At 38.4% G+C, this 16,452-nt stretch overlaps 1 protein-coding gene across 1 annotated transcript in view; it reads right to left on the bottom strand.

Annotated features, from left to right (window-relative positions):
• The window catches only part of LOC101423803 (uncharacterized), a 446,281-nt gene that overhangs the window by 157,000 nt on the left and 272,829 nt on the right, over positions 1-16,452 (bottom strand).

A 16,452-nucleotide genomic window follows, 5' to 3' on the forward strand; every position in this document is an offset into this window, starting at 1 on the left:
ATATCACTGTCTATATATCATAACAGGAGTTAAAAATGCTGTTTGACCTAAATTAAGGGGGAAATGGAAAGGACAAATGAGTTTATATGGCTATGAGTCTCTAAAAAAGAGTCTGGAGGTTGTCAGAAGGATTGCCCTTATGCACACCTGAGCAGAGTCTCAGAGACAGATAAAGTAGATACAACCCCAGGGATTGGTCCTTTTGAGGGCTAAAGAGACCCACAGGTTCTATGGTCATGGCAGATGAGGTTCACTGCCATGTCAGTTGGCCTTTCTTTGGAGCTGGTGTTTCTGCGTGATGGAGCTGGACTCAGATGGGATTTCTTTTCACAAGCCTTTCATGCTACTTTACTGGAATTGTAGTTGGTGCTGGGGCTTAAGATATATCTAGGGGATTTGAATCTCTGGACTGACAATATGATAGCCAGGCCCTGACCTCAACAGACTTCAGCTCCTACACTCTGATTTATTGGACTTACTCCACTCAGCTAACATGGAGTTGAAGAATGTCAACCACCACACCGTGGAGCCTAGAGTGCCTACAACTGAAAGCAGGAGGATTGCATCTAATATCCATGTGGAATCTAAACCCACTCTTGACATAGATGTGGAATGGACACAACCAAGCCAAGGTCCACAGGAAGGAGGAATATAGTAAGGATCAGAGTGGACATAATGATATCCTATTCATGAACTATTGTGGTTAATAATTGAGAAAATGTGGCATTGATGTGGAAAAAGTGGCCAGGGTGGCTGCTGGGTGTGGGGAAGGGGAGGAAGAGAAGAGATGTGGAGGCATTCTCGGGACTTGGAGTTGTCCTGGGTGGTGCCGCAGGGACAATTGCCAGATGTTGTATGTCCTCCCATGGCCCACTGGACGGAACGTGGGAAAGTGTGGGCTATGGTGTGGAACACGGGACATGGTGCTCAGCGATGCCTGGAGATGTACTCACCAGACGCAATGGATGTGACATGATGATGGGGGAGAGTGTTATTGTGGAGGGAGTGGTGGGGATGGGGCGGTGGGGACGAATGGGGACCTCATATTTTTTAATGTAATATCTTTTAAAAAAATGAATAAATTGAGTAGAATTTGGGGAAAAAAAACCTGTAACACATCAAATAGTGAATATAAATTATCTGACAGAAAAAAAAAAAAGTGGCCAAATGGGAATGGAAGAAATGAAACTCTCACTATTCTCTGATGACATGATCCTATGCTTAGAAAACCCTCAAAAATCCATAACAAAGCCAGTAGAGCTAATTAATGAGTTCAGCAAATACAAGATTAATATGCAAAAATCAGTAGTGTTTTATATATTACTAATGAGCACTAGATGGAAAAAGTCAGGAGAAAATCCCATTTACAATAGTGACTAAAATAATCAAGTATTTAAGAATAAACTTAACCAAGGACATACAATACTTATATTCAGAAAAATATAAAACTTTGTTAAAAGAAACCAAAGAAGACCTAAATAACATTTCTATCCAACTTAATCACAGATATAATGCAATCCCAATAAAACTTCCAGCAGCCGTTTGAGCAGAATTGGTAAAACCATGTATCAAATTTATTTGAAAGGATAAAGGACCCTGAATACCCAAAAATAACTCAAAAAAAAAAAAAAGAATGAAGTTGGAAGACTCTCACCTCCCAACTTTCAACCATATTAAGTACAGTGCTTTTTACTGGTATATAGCATGGTACTGGCATAAAGTTAGATGTGTTGATCAATGGAATTGAACTGTGTTCAGAAATAGAGCCTCACATTTATGGTCCTGTGATTTTTGACAAGGCTGTAAAGCCCACTCGGCTGGGACAGACAGTCTATTCAACAAATGACGCTGGAAGAACTGGATATCCACATCTAAAAGAAAGAAATTTAACCCCTATCTCACACTTGAAACAGAAATTAACTCAAAATGGATCAAAGAACTAAATATAAAAGCTACACCAATAAAAGTGCTAGAGGAATATGTAGGGAAATATCTTCCAGGTCTTGTGGTAGGCTGTGGTTTCTTAAATTTTACACCCAAGCATGAGAAATCAACAACAACAAAAAATAGATAAATGGGGCCTCCTTACAATTAAACACTTTTGGGCTTCAAAAGACTTTGTCAAGAAAGTAAAAAGGCAGTCAACTTAACAGGGGAAAATATTTGGACACCATATAGCTGATAAGGGTTTGATCTGCATTTTATATAACAAGATCATACAACTCAATTGCAGAAAGACAAACAACTCAATTAAAAAATGGGCAGAAGACTTGAACAGACATTTTAAGAAAGAAGAAGTAGAAATGGCCACATAGTACATGAAAAAATGTTCAGCATCCTATCTATTAGGGGAGATGTGTAGGGTCCCTGTATTTTATGCATTATTGTTTTGAAAGCTCATAACTTTTACTATATACTTATTAATATATATGTTCATGTATGAATGGCATACTTCAATAAAATTTTTTAAAATGTAAAGATGATCTGGGATTGAGCCTTGGAGCACTTCACAATTAAGAGTTCTGAGAGAAGAGGCTGATTTAGAAAAAAACAATGGGAAAGGAGCATAGCAAGATGGTGGCAGAGTAAGGAGCTCCTAGAATCGGCTCCTGCCTCAGGGCAGTTAGTAAACACTCAGAGCTATCTGAGTTAGAGGAAGCACCTGTTTGGGGACTTCAGGAGGCCAAAAGGGCCTGCAATATCCCTGAAGGAATGGAAGGAGGAGACTGCCCACCTGCAGAGAAGACTCATAAGTAGAGTGCTCCATACCCAGAGGTCAGTGCCCATTCCCCACTGGAGGCACAAGTTGCCTCGGGAGCTGTTCTGTGGCTGGAATTGAAAGCTCCACTTCCCAAAAATGGGAGAGAAAGAGATGGTTGGGCACCAACTTCAGGTACTGATGAGTAAAATTCAGCAGGCTACAGTATAATCCTGAGTTCAGCTAAAGTTTGAGCCTGTCCAAATCAGAAAGAGGCTGGGAACTGCCATCTTAACTCTGTGCCTGGCACGAGGGGAAGCAGGGCAGACTGAGAATTGTAGTGCTGGTGGGGACCAGTTTCTTTCCATCCAGGTCAGATTGCAGCTCAGGCCTAAGCCCCAGTGCCACCTCTGACAGGGAAGAAGGTGCAGGGACCTGTGCCAGCCTCTCTGGGAAACTGCCGGCCAAGCTGTGGAGGCCAGTGATTGTCCTACTCTGGTGGCACGAACTGTCCCAGGAGCTGTTCTAACCTGGAATTGGAAGCTCCATTTTCCAAAAACAGGAGAGGAGGAGATAGTTGGCTTCTAATTTCAGCTACTGATTGGTAGAGCTGGATGGCTAAGTAATAACCCTAAGAACAGCTGGGGTGTGAATCTGTCTAAGTCAGAAAGAGGCCTGTGGCTGCCATTTTGACACTGCCCCCAGACTGAGGGGAAGCCAGCCTGACCAAATATCGCAGTGATGTAGGAACTGGTTTCTTTCATGCAGATCAGCCTGCAGCCCTAGCCTAGGCTTCAGTTTCACCTCTAGCAGGAAGGAGACTGGCTAGCTTTGCACCAGTCTATCCAGGTAACTTAGGGTACCTTTGGCTGGCACAAACTGAGTAATTGGAAGTTAACTGGGGCAAATGTGTCATCTTGGACCTGCACTGCATAGATTGCTGCCCACACCTGCAGCTGCATCCACACTCCAGGCAGGGGAGAAAGGGGCATGAAGCCTTATCAGTCTTTCTGGGCATCTACAGCCTAAGCCTGCATGACTTGGATTATTCCACTCAACTGTGACTCTGTCCCTACCTCTGGGAAAGGGGAAAGTAGGGAGAAGTTTCATTGGTCTGGGGCAATGAGGGCAGTTTGAGCCTGCACAGTTTATAGCACTAATTACATCCTTGGCGCCTACTGCACAGCCAGCAAGGGAGAAAGGATTGGAAGCCCTAAACTAAAGAGAAAAACTGCACCCAGAATACTCTAGTAAGCCAGATGCCAGGCCACCAACAAAAAATTACAATCCACACTAAGAAACAGGAAGTTATGGCCTAGTTAAAGGAACAAGAGAAGCCTTCAGATGAGATAAAGGAGTTGAGACAACTAACCATAGATATTCAAACAAATTTCCTTAATAAATTCAATGAGATAGCTAAAGAGATTAAGGATATTAAGAAGACACTAGATGAGCACAAAGAAGAACTTGAAGGCATGCATAGAAAAATAGCAGATCTTATGGGAATGAAGGTTGCAATAAATGAAGTAAAAAAAAAATCATATAATAGCGGATTTGAGGAGTCAGAGAGAGGATTGGTGAACTTGAAAAAATGGTCTCTGAAAGTGAACATACAAAAGAAAAGATGAAGAAAACAATGAAAAAAATTGAACAAGGTCTCAGGGAACTAAATGACAGCCAAAAATGTGGAAACATACATGTCATGGGTGTTCCAGAAGGAGAAGAGGAGGGAAAAGGGGCAGAAGGAATTGAAGAAATAATGCTGGAAAATTTCACAACCCTATTGAAGGACATAGATATCCATGTCCAAAAAGCACAACGTACTGCCATCCGAAAAAATCCGGATAGACCAATTCCTAGACACCTACTACTTAGAATGTCAAATGACAAAGACAAAGAGGACTTGTGAAAACAGCAAGAGAAAAGCAATGCATAACTTATATGGGATACCCAATAAGATTAAGTGCTGATTTTGCACCAGAAACCATGAAGGCAAGAAGACAGTGGTCTGATGTATTTAAGATACCAGGAGAGAAAAACTTCCAGCCAAGAATTTTATATCCAGCAAGACTGACTTTCAAAATGAGGCCAAGATTAGAATATTCACAGATAAAGAGAAACTGAGAGAATTTCTAAGCAACAGCCCAGATTTTCAGGAAATACTAAAGGGTGTGCTAGAGTCTAAAAAGAAAAGACAGGAGAGAGAGGTCTGGAAGAGAGTCTAGAAATGAAGACTATATAAAAAAAAAGTAACTGAAAGTGTCAAAAGAGTGGTGAAAATAAACTCAATAATCAGGATTAAATTTAACCACCTTTTAATATGCATTTAACTGCTTATGTTTGTTCATATATAAATGACATAAAGATAATAATAATTGGGAGGTTTGGGGAAATACTTTGGTTAGTAGTAATATTTTAACAATGCTCTTTAATCATTAGTTAAAAATGTTTAACAACAACGTAAGGTGTTGGTGGTAGGGTGAGTTATGAGAGTCCTGTATGATGTTATATAAGTTTGTTTTGTAAGTTCACAACTATTACTATACACTTATTGTTTATGTATGCTTGTTTGTTGGTGATATATTTCAATAAATTAATTAAAAGAAAAAAACAATGGGAAGGAGTTTTCAGTGAGGTAGGATATAACCCAACAGAGTGTGGTGTTCTAGAAACCAGGTGAATAAATGTACTCTGATGGTGGAGTAATCATCTATGCTAAACACTATTGATATATCAGGTAGCACACACACAGTCAAAACAAAACAGCAACTGAGAATTGATCATTGTAGTTTGAATTTAGCAATGCAGGAATCATTGATGGCTTTTACAGTGGGGCATTTCATTAGAGTAAAGGAGTTGGAAAGCCTGATCTGATTCTGTTCAAGAAACAATAGTAGGGAGTGGGGCATATGGGAATCCCCTATATTTTTATGTAACATTTATGTAATCTAAAGCATTTAAAAAAACAAAAAAAAAATTAAAAAAAGAAACAATAGATGTAGGGGAATTGGAGACAATGATCATATGCAGCTCTGATGAGTTTTGCTGCAAAGGGGAGTAAAGAAAAGAAGTAGTAGCTGTTGAAAAAGTGGGGTAAAAATGTATTTGTTCATTTGCTTTAAGATGGATGAGATACAAACATGTTTGTAAGGTGTTGGTAAATGTTCAGTAGATGAAAAATTTCTTTTAGGAAGTACCGGGGGTTGAACCTGGGACCTCAAACATGCAAAGTAGGTGCTCAACCACTGAGCCACACCCACTCTTAGAATGAAATACTGATGGGATATGAGAGAAGCAGGAGAATCGTTTGAACTGTATTCTTGTACATGTAGCATGAGATTTGGTGCTTAAATGTAAGAATTGTCTTTAAGTAGAAGATAACCTATTGGAAAAGGAGAGGATTCTTGATAGATGCGCCGATATGGTGGTGAATTTCTGGGAAGTCCCCTTCAGATTGCTTTGAAAGGAACTGGAATGCAGACTGGCCTATTTTAACCAGGTCGTCAAGTGATTGAATCTCTTGAATCTCTCTCTCTCTTTGTAGTATTATAGATTAGTAAAGTTCATGATAGCATCTCTAGATTTACACCTTGTGATGGAACAAAGGTATAGTATGTATAAAACGTAATTCCTATCTGGTACAACTATTATAACACCATCAAACACAGTAAAATAAATTCAGATATAATAAGATTTTAGATGCCTTTGAGTGAAATGATAAAATCAATTGAAGAAATAAGTTTAAATGTAGGTTTGGAAAGGTGTGTGACATTTGAAGCATGGCAGTAATGGAAGAGACCATAAAAATAAAGAATTATAGATTAGCCACATAAAATACACACACACACACCAAGGAGAACATTAACCACACACATGAAAGAGAACATTAGCTTGCAAATAACAAATTGGGTATAATATTTACAAAATATGGAAGCCAAATGGTAAATGGTGTTACTTTATGGAAAGTTTATATAAAAGAATAAGAAAATGGTAAACATTGCAAAAAAAATTGATTGAGACAGATGTCTTCGGACTCCAATAAAGGAAATAAGATAATATTTTTGCATTTTGTATTAGTATGGGTTAAACATATTACATAGAACCCATGGAATGGGTATGAAGAAAATAGCACTCTCAGTTAATGTTATTTAGAATTAAAGCTAATGAAAACTATTCTGATGGGGAAGTAGGCAACACATGCCAAGGACTTCAAAATGGTTGTCTTGAAAAAATAGTAATGGCTTTTTCATTAGGCCAATGCAAATGTTCATAAGAACTTTGTTTTTCAGAACATTATAACTGAAAATACAAATGGTAGGTGGTCGTTTCTTAAGCATTACACCAAAAATATCAATAAAAGATATTTTATAAAGAAAAAGAGATAAATGGGACTTCTTCAAAATTAAACTTTTGCACCTCAAAGGACTTTGTCAAAAGGGTGACTCAATGGGAGAAAATATTTGGAATTCACATATTTGATATGAGTTTAATATCCATGATATATAAAGAGATATGGAAACTCAATAATAAAAAGACAAACCACCTGATTAAAAAATGGACAAAAGACTTGAATAGATAATCGCCCAAATAAGAAATACAAATGGCGAAAAAACATGAAAAAATGTTCAACATCAGTCGTGATTAAGGAAATGCAAATCAAAACTATAATGAGATATTATTTCACACTTATTAGAATGGCCACTATTAAAAAGTTGGAAAACTACAAGTGTTGGAGAGGATGTGGAGCGATAGGAACATTTATCCACTGTTGGTGAGAATGTGGAATTGTACGGCCACTGTGGAGGATTGCTTGGCAGTCCCTAAAGAAGTTAAATATAGATTGTCATTTGACCTGGCAATACCATTACTAGGTACATATCCAGAAGAACTGAGAGCAGTGACACAAACACACATCTGCAAGATGTTCATAGCATTATTCATGTTTGCCAAATAACCTAGGTTTTCATCAGCTGATGAATGGATAAACAAATTGTGGTGTATACACATAATGGAATATTATGCAGCTGTAAGAAGAAACTAAGTTGTTTATGGCAACGTGGATGAACCTGGAGAACATTATGTTGAGTGAAGCAAACTAGACACAAAAGGACAAATACTGAATGATCATGCTGTTATGAATTAAGTATATTGTGTAGCCTCAAGGAATTAATAATTAGAATGTCAGTCACCAGAAAATAGAATAAAGGTAGAGAATGGAAAGCTGAGGGTTACTCTGTGCAGAATTGGTAAGAAGATTGTTTGTAAATCTTTGGAAATGAATAGAAATGGTGAAAGCACATCAGAGTATTTGTAACTAGCAGAACTAATATAGGAGTATGATATTGATTGAAAGGGAACGTCTAAAGTCATGTATATTATTAGAAGGAAAGTTAAAAATTGTAAAATGCAACTGTATAACACAGTGAAACCTTATGCAGGAACATGGATGATATTACATATATTATATATATTTTACAAAATATAAATACAAATAAACTAGAGAGATGGAAACAGAATAGCAACTATATACAGCAGGGGAAGCACAGGGAGTTTAAGAGATGATGAGTTTTTTGTCTTTTTTTATTATCATTATTATTGGAAAATGAAAAAGTACTAGTAATGATTGAAGTGATGAATGTACAACTATAGGATTATACCAAATACCATTGATTATATAGTTTGGAAGGATTTATGCTTTATCAGTAAGTATCAATAAAACTGATTTGTTAAAAAATGATGCAGAAGATATTTTGATGAGACAAAGAAATTTAAAATATATTGTTAATTTTTAAAGTGGATATAAAATGGTGTATAAGAACTTTATGTGCACATGTGTTTGTGTGTGTGTGTAGGGACTGGAGCATGCCCTCCATTAAAGCACAGATTTCTTGTTTAGAAAGAATCTGAAGAGATTTAGCAGGACTCATCCTGACTTTCACTGTTAGGATTCTTGAAACATGTGCCAGGCTGAGGACAAATTTAATACTCTTTGAGACCATGATATGAAGATTGAAATTTCATTAGTATATTAGGCAAAATGAGGTGAACAGGAAGAATGTGCTTTAATAACATAATCCTACAAACTGTTTTTTCTGGGGAAAATTCTGCTTGTTTGAGTGAGGTATTATTTCTTCTTAGCCTAATGAGAAATTTATTTCCTTTTCTCATAGCAAGAAAGGCCAAAATGGGATCAGAACACCAATTTTATAGTTCAGTTTGAGATTCCATCTCTACCTTCAGAGCTTGCAAAGCCTGGACAAAAGTCCAGCCCTCAATGGCATATGGACAAAATTCAAGGAACTGGAAGTACTCAGTTCTCTTTGTTATTATGCTGGGCTATCTCACTCATGAAGCTTTCATGGAGCTTTATTGAACCAAAACCATTGAATTAATATATAATTATAAACTTTGAAAATAGGAGGAGAAATTGATAGAGCTACAGGAACAATGGAACATTTACATACTTATTTCTTAATGTTTCACTGAGGGGCAGAATTTCTTGCTCTTATTGGGTGGGATAGACTTTCCCAAAGAAGAGACATGGAGACTTCTAAGTGAAGGGTTCAAATATGGAGGAAACAAGATAGAGAAGAACGAGACCAATCAGGAGCATTACAGAAGCATCCAGGATGAAGACACACACCAAGGATAGCTGACTCCCCTGGAACTTGGCTGGATTATTCTCATTTTGTAGCTCAAACACTGAAATCTGGTACTCCCTGGAATCAGAGACCATGACAGACTAGATTTCATGTAGAGTCTGAGGCAATCACAAGGAAGAAAGTTGACCCTAAGGATATTCACATGCCCGTAGTTCTTTCTAAATAGGACTTGTAGGATGTTGTGGAACAAGTTTCATTATCCCACTGGGGTGGGAAAAGTTGACCAGGTGAGACACATCCTTAAGTCTCTAAGGCAATAGCTCTGTTTTTCCTTTAAGGCTAATGGTGATACATCCATGAGTACCTACATTTAGCATCAGTTTCCTTGCTGGACAGTGGAGTTACCATAAATCCAAGGGGTGGGAAGGGAAGCATCAAAAGCAAGAAGTTTGCCCAGAAGTCAGTGCTGCAGAAAGATTACAGTAAAGCAGAAAAGCACCTCAACGGTGGGTTTGTGGGGAAGAAAAAGAAATTCAAAGTCAAGCTCAGACTGCAGGTGCACTGTTATCTGGGGTGTAATTATAGTTCATATAGGGAGGCCTTTCTTGCCAGGCAACAGGATCTCCATATCTGCCCTCATCAGGTACACATGCACACATGTAATCACCACCTCCACCACCTCTGCCACCAAATCCAGCAGCACAGCTTAGAGAGTGTGAGTTCTATGGACTCCTATCTTAAAAGTTCACTTCCACTTGGCAGACATCTTCCCACTCATATATTTATCTTTCACATACTCTTCAAACTGCCCTTTACTCATCTCTCTTTTTCTCTTCCTCTCTCCCACACACATACGTACACACACACACACACACACACACCAGTCCATAACCTAAAAGACCAGAAATACCAAAATGTTAGTGATGGAGAGAGATGTAATCAAGAGCACCAGAAGGACAGATCAGTAACCTAGCCTGAGCTAGTCACTCAGCCAAAATCCATCAAGGGAAAACTGGGAAGTTACCAGATATTTTCTGGGCTCCTAGACGTTGTTGTAGGGTGATAGCTAAATACAGATGCACAACTCTGTATCTCTGTTACTGGTGATCATGGAAAGTACAGACAGGAGAAAAATCAACATTCACTAAGGATCACATTTGGACAGAATCAAGTACTCAATATAGAGGCTTTGTTTTTATGATCCCAGGGATCATCTCCCAAACCCCATTCATCAAGTATCTCTTCTGATCTTAGGAATTGAGGTTATGCTTACCTTGACCATCCACAAGGAAAATGTAGAGGAGAAAGATAAGTCCCTGGAGAAAGCAGTGCCCATTCATGGCCATTGTGGTCCCCTTGTCCTTACTTCACAGCCTCATCTTCCTAAAACCATATAGTCTCTTCCAGGCCCTTGAACTGGCTTCCTACAGGAGGAAAGGATTATATAGACCTGACTCCTGACATTGCTATCATCTGGGAGCCAATAGAAACCCTGTTAAACATCTTCCCTGCCATCAGAGACTTTATAAAAGGAAACTTTCTGAAGTTCAAACACCAATTAGATTCTGAATCTTAAATATCTCCTTATATGAGATACAAGGTTTTCTGACGTCAGGTGTCATTTCTATCCCCGAGGCTGATAAGAAAAAGCATATAAAAAATACACGTGGGTTTTTTTCCTCTTCCCCAGGGTCCAGCTCATTGGCCGGTTCAGCACAGCTGGCAGGGGTAGTCAGCTGCACGATTTCTGGGTCGGTGCCACCAGTCTATGGGCCCAAGAAAGGATTTTTTTTTGTTTAATTCAGCCTACAGCTCCAATGTCACTGAGCTACATGACCAAAGTGTTGTGGCTGCAGAGAAATAAGAAGTGCCAAAGAGTAAGAACAAAAGTCAGGTGAGTAGACTATTGGGATTGGAAAGATGAAAATTCTCAGGTGAATGAAGAGAAGGTGAGGCAGACATCAAAGGGATGTGACTATTGGGCTTGTAGGGTGGGTTTTCCTCTCCTTTCATTTCTGGTTAAGTGAAGCTCCTCCAGACCAGGGTTCCAGTTCTTGACGGGAACTAGTGTAAAGTCTGTCTGTCCTCTCTTTCCCTTACCTCAAAAAGTGGTGACTACAATGACAAATACAGGAACTTTATTAGGGATAAATTATACTACCCTGAGACCCAGTGGGGCTACAGATTAAAAATTAAATTTAATTTATTAAAAAATTAAAATGGGATTAATCTCATTTTACAATGTGGTAGTAAGTGCCTCAATCCTGTATGTAGAGATTAGAGAATGTGTGCCCTCTTGCTTTTGAGTCTTCCTTTTCAACAGTCCATTCCCTGTGCATCCCCTTCCTCTTTCATTTTCATATAAACCAATTTGCCAATTTCACATTCTGTTCTGGGGTCTACTCCACATCTAACTAAGATAGCTTCTATTACAGTGCTTCGAAATGGAATCGTTTTTACAAATTCACTTATCTCACTCTTGATGTCAACAAAACAAGTACTCACTTTAAAAAAACACTTTTAAAATTTAATTGCTGGTTGTTTCAGGGATAGAGAAATCAGAAGTCGTAAACTGTGAGGACTAATAGAAAATATGTAAGAATTACCTACCAAGTGTGACTCATGGTAAGCATAGAACTAATGTTAATTATTGTTGTTCAACAAATATTTTTATCATCTATCAACAATGCTATAGTTTATTTAACATTAACTTCTATAGCGATGCTATTGTTTATTGACAAGATGCTTGATACTGGCGATAAAGTGTATTCATAGACTGTGCCTAAATGTTAGTTTAACAATGGGGACTGATATTATGCATATTAATACAGGAAGGGTTAATTACACATCTAAAAGGAGCTATAGAGGAAAAGCATAATGAGCAAGGGGAGTTTATACTAGGAAAAGCGTAACCCGTTAGAGGATGTTAGGAATGAGGGTAGAGGGGGTGGAAGTTGAACAAAGAATTTTCCCTTTAGCAGCTATGTTTGAGTTGAAATGTGCAGGGTTAATGGCTGTTTTCCATGCAATATGGAAGAGCAGAAAAGCATTCCAAGTAGAATTAGAGTGGGTAGAAATACCTAAAGGCAGGAAAGAGATTTACTCTTTAGAGTCTTTGAGAAAGCCAGGAAGCCCTTGTAACATGAAGATCAAGAAGGTGAGAAGCAAGGGCAGATGCAGAAAATGCAGCCTAAGGTCAGGCAAGACCTTATAAACCATGTTTAAAACACCAGCATTTTATCTTCATTCTAGTAGGAACCACGGAATGAAGGTTCTACATTTAAAGAGATTATTCTATTGAAACTTGTGTCCTCTCTACCTGATCTATGAGGCAGGTAGACTCAGAGTATATTTACCCAGCATGTGATATTTAAGGTCAAACTTAATGAGAAATAAATGTCATCGTTTTTCAGTATTTAATTAACTCTGGTTCTGATCCGGTCCATTTGGCTGAGAGAACATCTAATGTCAGTCAAGATGGGAGGGAGCAGGGATGGGGCCCTGGGGGAGGCTGCTCCTTACTTCATGCACATCTTTGTAACTCTCATTGACTCTGCTTTGAGTAATAGTCCTGCTCCAACTGCTTGCACTGTTGGCCTCAGTTCACAATGGTCTTTTAGAGAGTTCATATTTTAAATACTTATTAACTGGTATGTTAATATGAATTAATGTATAAATCAATGCATCAATAAAAATGAAAACATATATAAACTTATATTTTCTGAATAAACTATACTCTAAATATATATGAATTTGCTCACCAAATGAATTAATTTGCTCACCAAATGAATTAATCAGTTTTTCATCAGATCATTTTCTTTCTTCTTTTGCTTGCAGTTGTAGACACTCTCGGTTCCCTGGAATGGTGGTTTACCAATCTCAGCTCCCTGTTAGCTGACTTGGGTAAGTCCAATGAGCCAGAGAGTAGGTGTTGCAACTCTGCTGAGGCTCAGGGCCCAGTTGGCACATTGATTGTCCACAGAATCAAGTTTCCTGAGCATACACCAATCCCAGTGCCAACCACAGAGTCAGTAAAAGTGACAGAAGAGGCATGCTTAGAGAGGTCACATCTGAATTCAACTCCATCTTACTCAGGAGCACAAATTCCAAAGTAGGGCCCACTGGCAAGGCACTGAACTGCAGAGCCATCTTTCATGACCATAGGACCTAGTTGTCTCCATAGCCCTCAGGAGCAGCACTACCTGGGGTTGTATCGACTTTTGCTATCTCCGAGATCCTGCTGAGATGTGTGTAAGTGCAACCAACCCCTCTCATGACCTCCCGACTTATTTTGAAGTCTCTTAGCCATATTAACTAGTTTGTCCTTACCATTTCCCCCTTTTATTCAAGGCAATTTTCTAGTTACATCACCAGCTGGTGATCGGTAGTAATCCCTTGACACAAGGGAGGCTCATCTCTGGGTGTCATGCTCTATGCTGGTAGTAAGGTAATGCAGGTACATCCTGAGTTTGGCTTAGAAAATGGCCACATTTGAGCAACATGGGGGTTCTCAAGAGGCAACTCTTAGGCACCCTGCAGTTCTAGGCCTAGTTGAAATTTCAAGCACACAGGCTCATAAGAATTGTCATCAGTATCAAGGGCCCATCATTGGACCATCCTTCTTCACTGGCCTTTGCCCTTGTACTTGGGGTATTGTTGCTGCCCCATTGGGAATGTGACAGAATTTCCCAGAACGGGAACATAGCACTCTCTCAGTTGTCATGTGAAACCTTACCCTGTATGTCAATACCCAATGAACACCTGAACATATCTATATGCCTTATATGCATGCCCTGGAGAACTCCTTACCCATGCATTCCCATCAATGACACCCCACATCAGTGCTCCTCCCTTACCATAGTTGAACCCCTCTGTGATTCAAAACGTCTTCAAAAATGAAGTCTAATATTTTGCTAAATTCAATTAATAGGAATATGAAATAGTAATGATATGTTTAAAGATTAGAAATAGAATACATAATAACTTAGAAAAACTGAAATAAAGTAAAAAATAAATTGATGTATAAAAAAATGAAAATATCATAAAAATTTTTTTGATGTTTTGTCATTCATCACTGTAATAGGTGTTGCCCTCTATGTACAGTGGCAAGACAATATCTCCCATTTCTTCCTCAGTGTCTACATCCTTTTTTAAAATTATTATTATGTTTTTAAAAAAGTTTTAGGTCACAGTAAAGTCATGTATAGAATATAGGGAACTCCCATATACCCAACATCAAATCCTTTCCCCCTTCCCCAGCAATGATCTTTTCATATGTCGATGTTTCATTTGCTGCAACTGATGTATGGTATTGAAACATAGCTACTAGCCATGATTCCATTGTGGCTAACATTATGGTTTACATTTTAGACTGTATACTTTATACATTTTTGGTTACATTATGGTTTACATTTTTGACTATAGACTTTCACAAATTTTATTAATTATTAATTTTATGAATTTCCAAATGATCATCTGATTTTTAGAGATTTTTGATGTGATCTTTCATTTAATGAAGTTGGCACTAGCTATATAATGCCTTGTCTGAGTTCTGAGATCTGATTTTGTGGAGGAAACAGTGTACTATTAAAAAAGTGAAATTGAACGGATCCCCTGAATGCCTGGCTCCATTCCAAGCCATCCCTAGGGTCTGTCCATGTCTTATGGCTGTCCTTCTTTCATGGAAGATGGAAAGTTACCAAGTTGATGAAGCCAACAAATCAGTTGTAGCATCATTTTTCATCAGAGCATTTAAATAATTTTCAAATGATCATCTGATTTTTAGAATTTTTGATGTGATCTTTCATTTAATAAATAATCAATAGCTATATCATGCCCTGTCTGATGTCTGAGATCTGATTTGGTGGAGGAAACAGTCTTCTACTGTTTATCAATAGTCCTTGGATAATGTGAAGAATTTCTTAACATTAGTGATACTTTTTATGGTGCCAAATCTTCAGTTTTTTTATTGTAATAATAATTGCATTAAAAACTTTAACTCTTAAAAATACTGCATAAGAGTTTTATTTATTTATTAACTTTATGATCAATGAGGACATGGTGATTGTTTTTTTGAAATGTCATATTTAAATTGGTTGAACCTAATGTTTTGGTTGGATGAGAAACACAGTATCAAGATGGTTAATGTGTGTGATCAATTGCTGGGATGCCTGGTTTGAATGCCAGCTCTATCACATAAATTTTAAGGAGCTGCTATGATTAAATTCCCTCATCTGAATAATTTGTATTGTTATAGCAGTTAATGGTATTCAAATGAATTAAAATACTTAGAATGGTGCCCAGCACATAATTAAGCAGTATAAAAGTATAAGTTTTCATTTTATTAGTAAAATTAATGTTGTCAATGTCCACAATAGATGAATGTGCAGAGGATTTTGAGTAAATTGTACAATTAAAACAGTGAAATTCAACAGGTCTCCCCTGAATGCTTTGCTCCCTTCCAAGCCATTCCCTAGGATCTGTGCATCCCTATGACCAGCCTCCTTTCATGCAAGAGGGAACTTCTACTGCTCTGGTGAAGCCCACAGGCCCTCTGCTCCCCATTATTGATCAAATCACCTGTTTTCTCCCTCAATACATGACTTTCTCAAAACCAAGTCTAGCAGAGGCTGGAATTCCCAGAACTGATCACTCAAGTGCAACTTCTGGAATTTATTTACCTCGGTTGGGTGGGCAGAGTCCCAGGGAGCCAGCTCTTACCATTACTAAGCAATTACTCCTGACGTTTTAGCATTTTCATGAGACACATGATCTTTCCTGCCAGGGTTTGGGCCTGTTCAACTGGAGCAGTGGGGCAAATGGAGTTGTGTGCTGGGTGCCGAAGTTGAGGCAGTTTGCCTGCTGGGCTAGTAATCAGGGACATACCCGGACAGCTCGGTAATGGTACCTGCTCAGGCGTTCTAGGGTTTAGAAGGTACACAGGGGAGGCCTGTCCCAGTCCTCTGACATTGACTGGAGAGCAATGGCAATGCTGGGGGTTGTATGCTTGGGGAATAGTCTGAAATGGAAACACCACTCAGAACAGACATCAACTGGTAAGTATAAGGTTCAAGCAGACTCCTGCTGGCCAGAGATTAACTCTGATTTCTCACAAGAATTTTAAATGGGTAAATTTCCCATTTAACCCCCTGA

This window comes from Dasypus novemcinctus, chromosome 20 (assembly GCF_030445035.2).
Source record: "Dasypus novemcinctus isolate mDasNov1 chromosome 20, mDasNov1.1.hap2, whole genome shotgun sequence".
Taxonomy (NCBI): domain Eukaryota; kingdom Metazoa; phylum Chordata; class Mammalia; order Cingulata; family Dasypodidae; genus Dasypus; species Dasypus novemcinctus.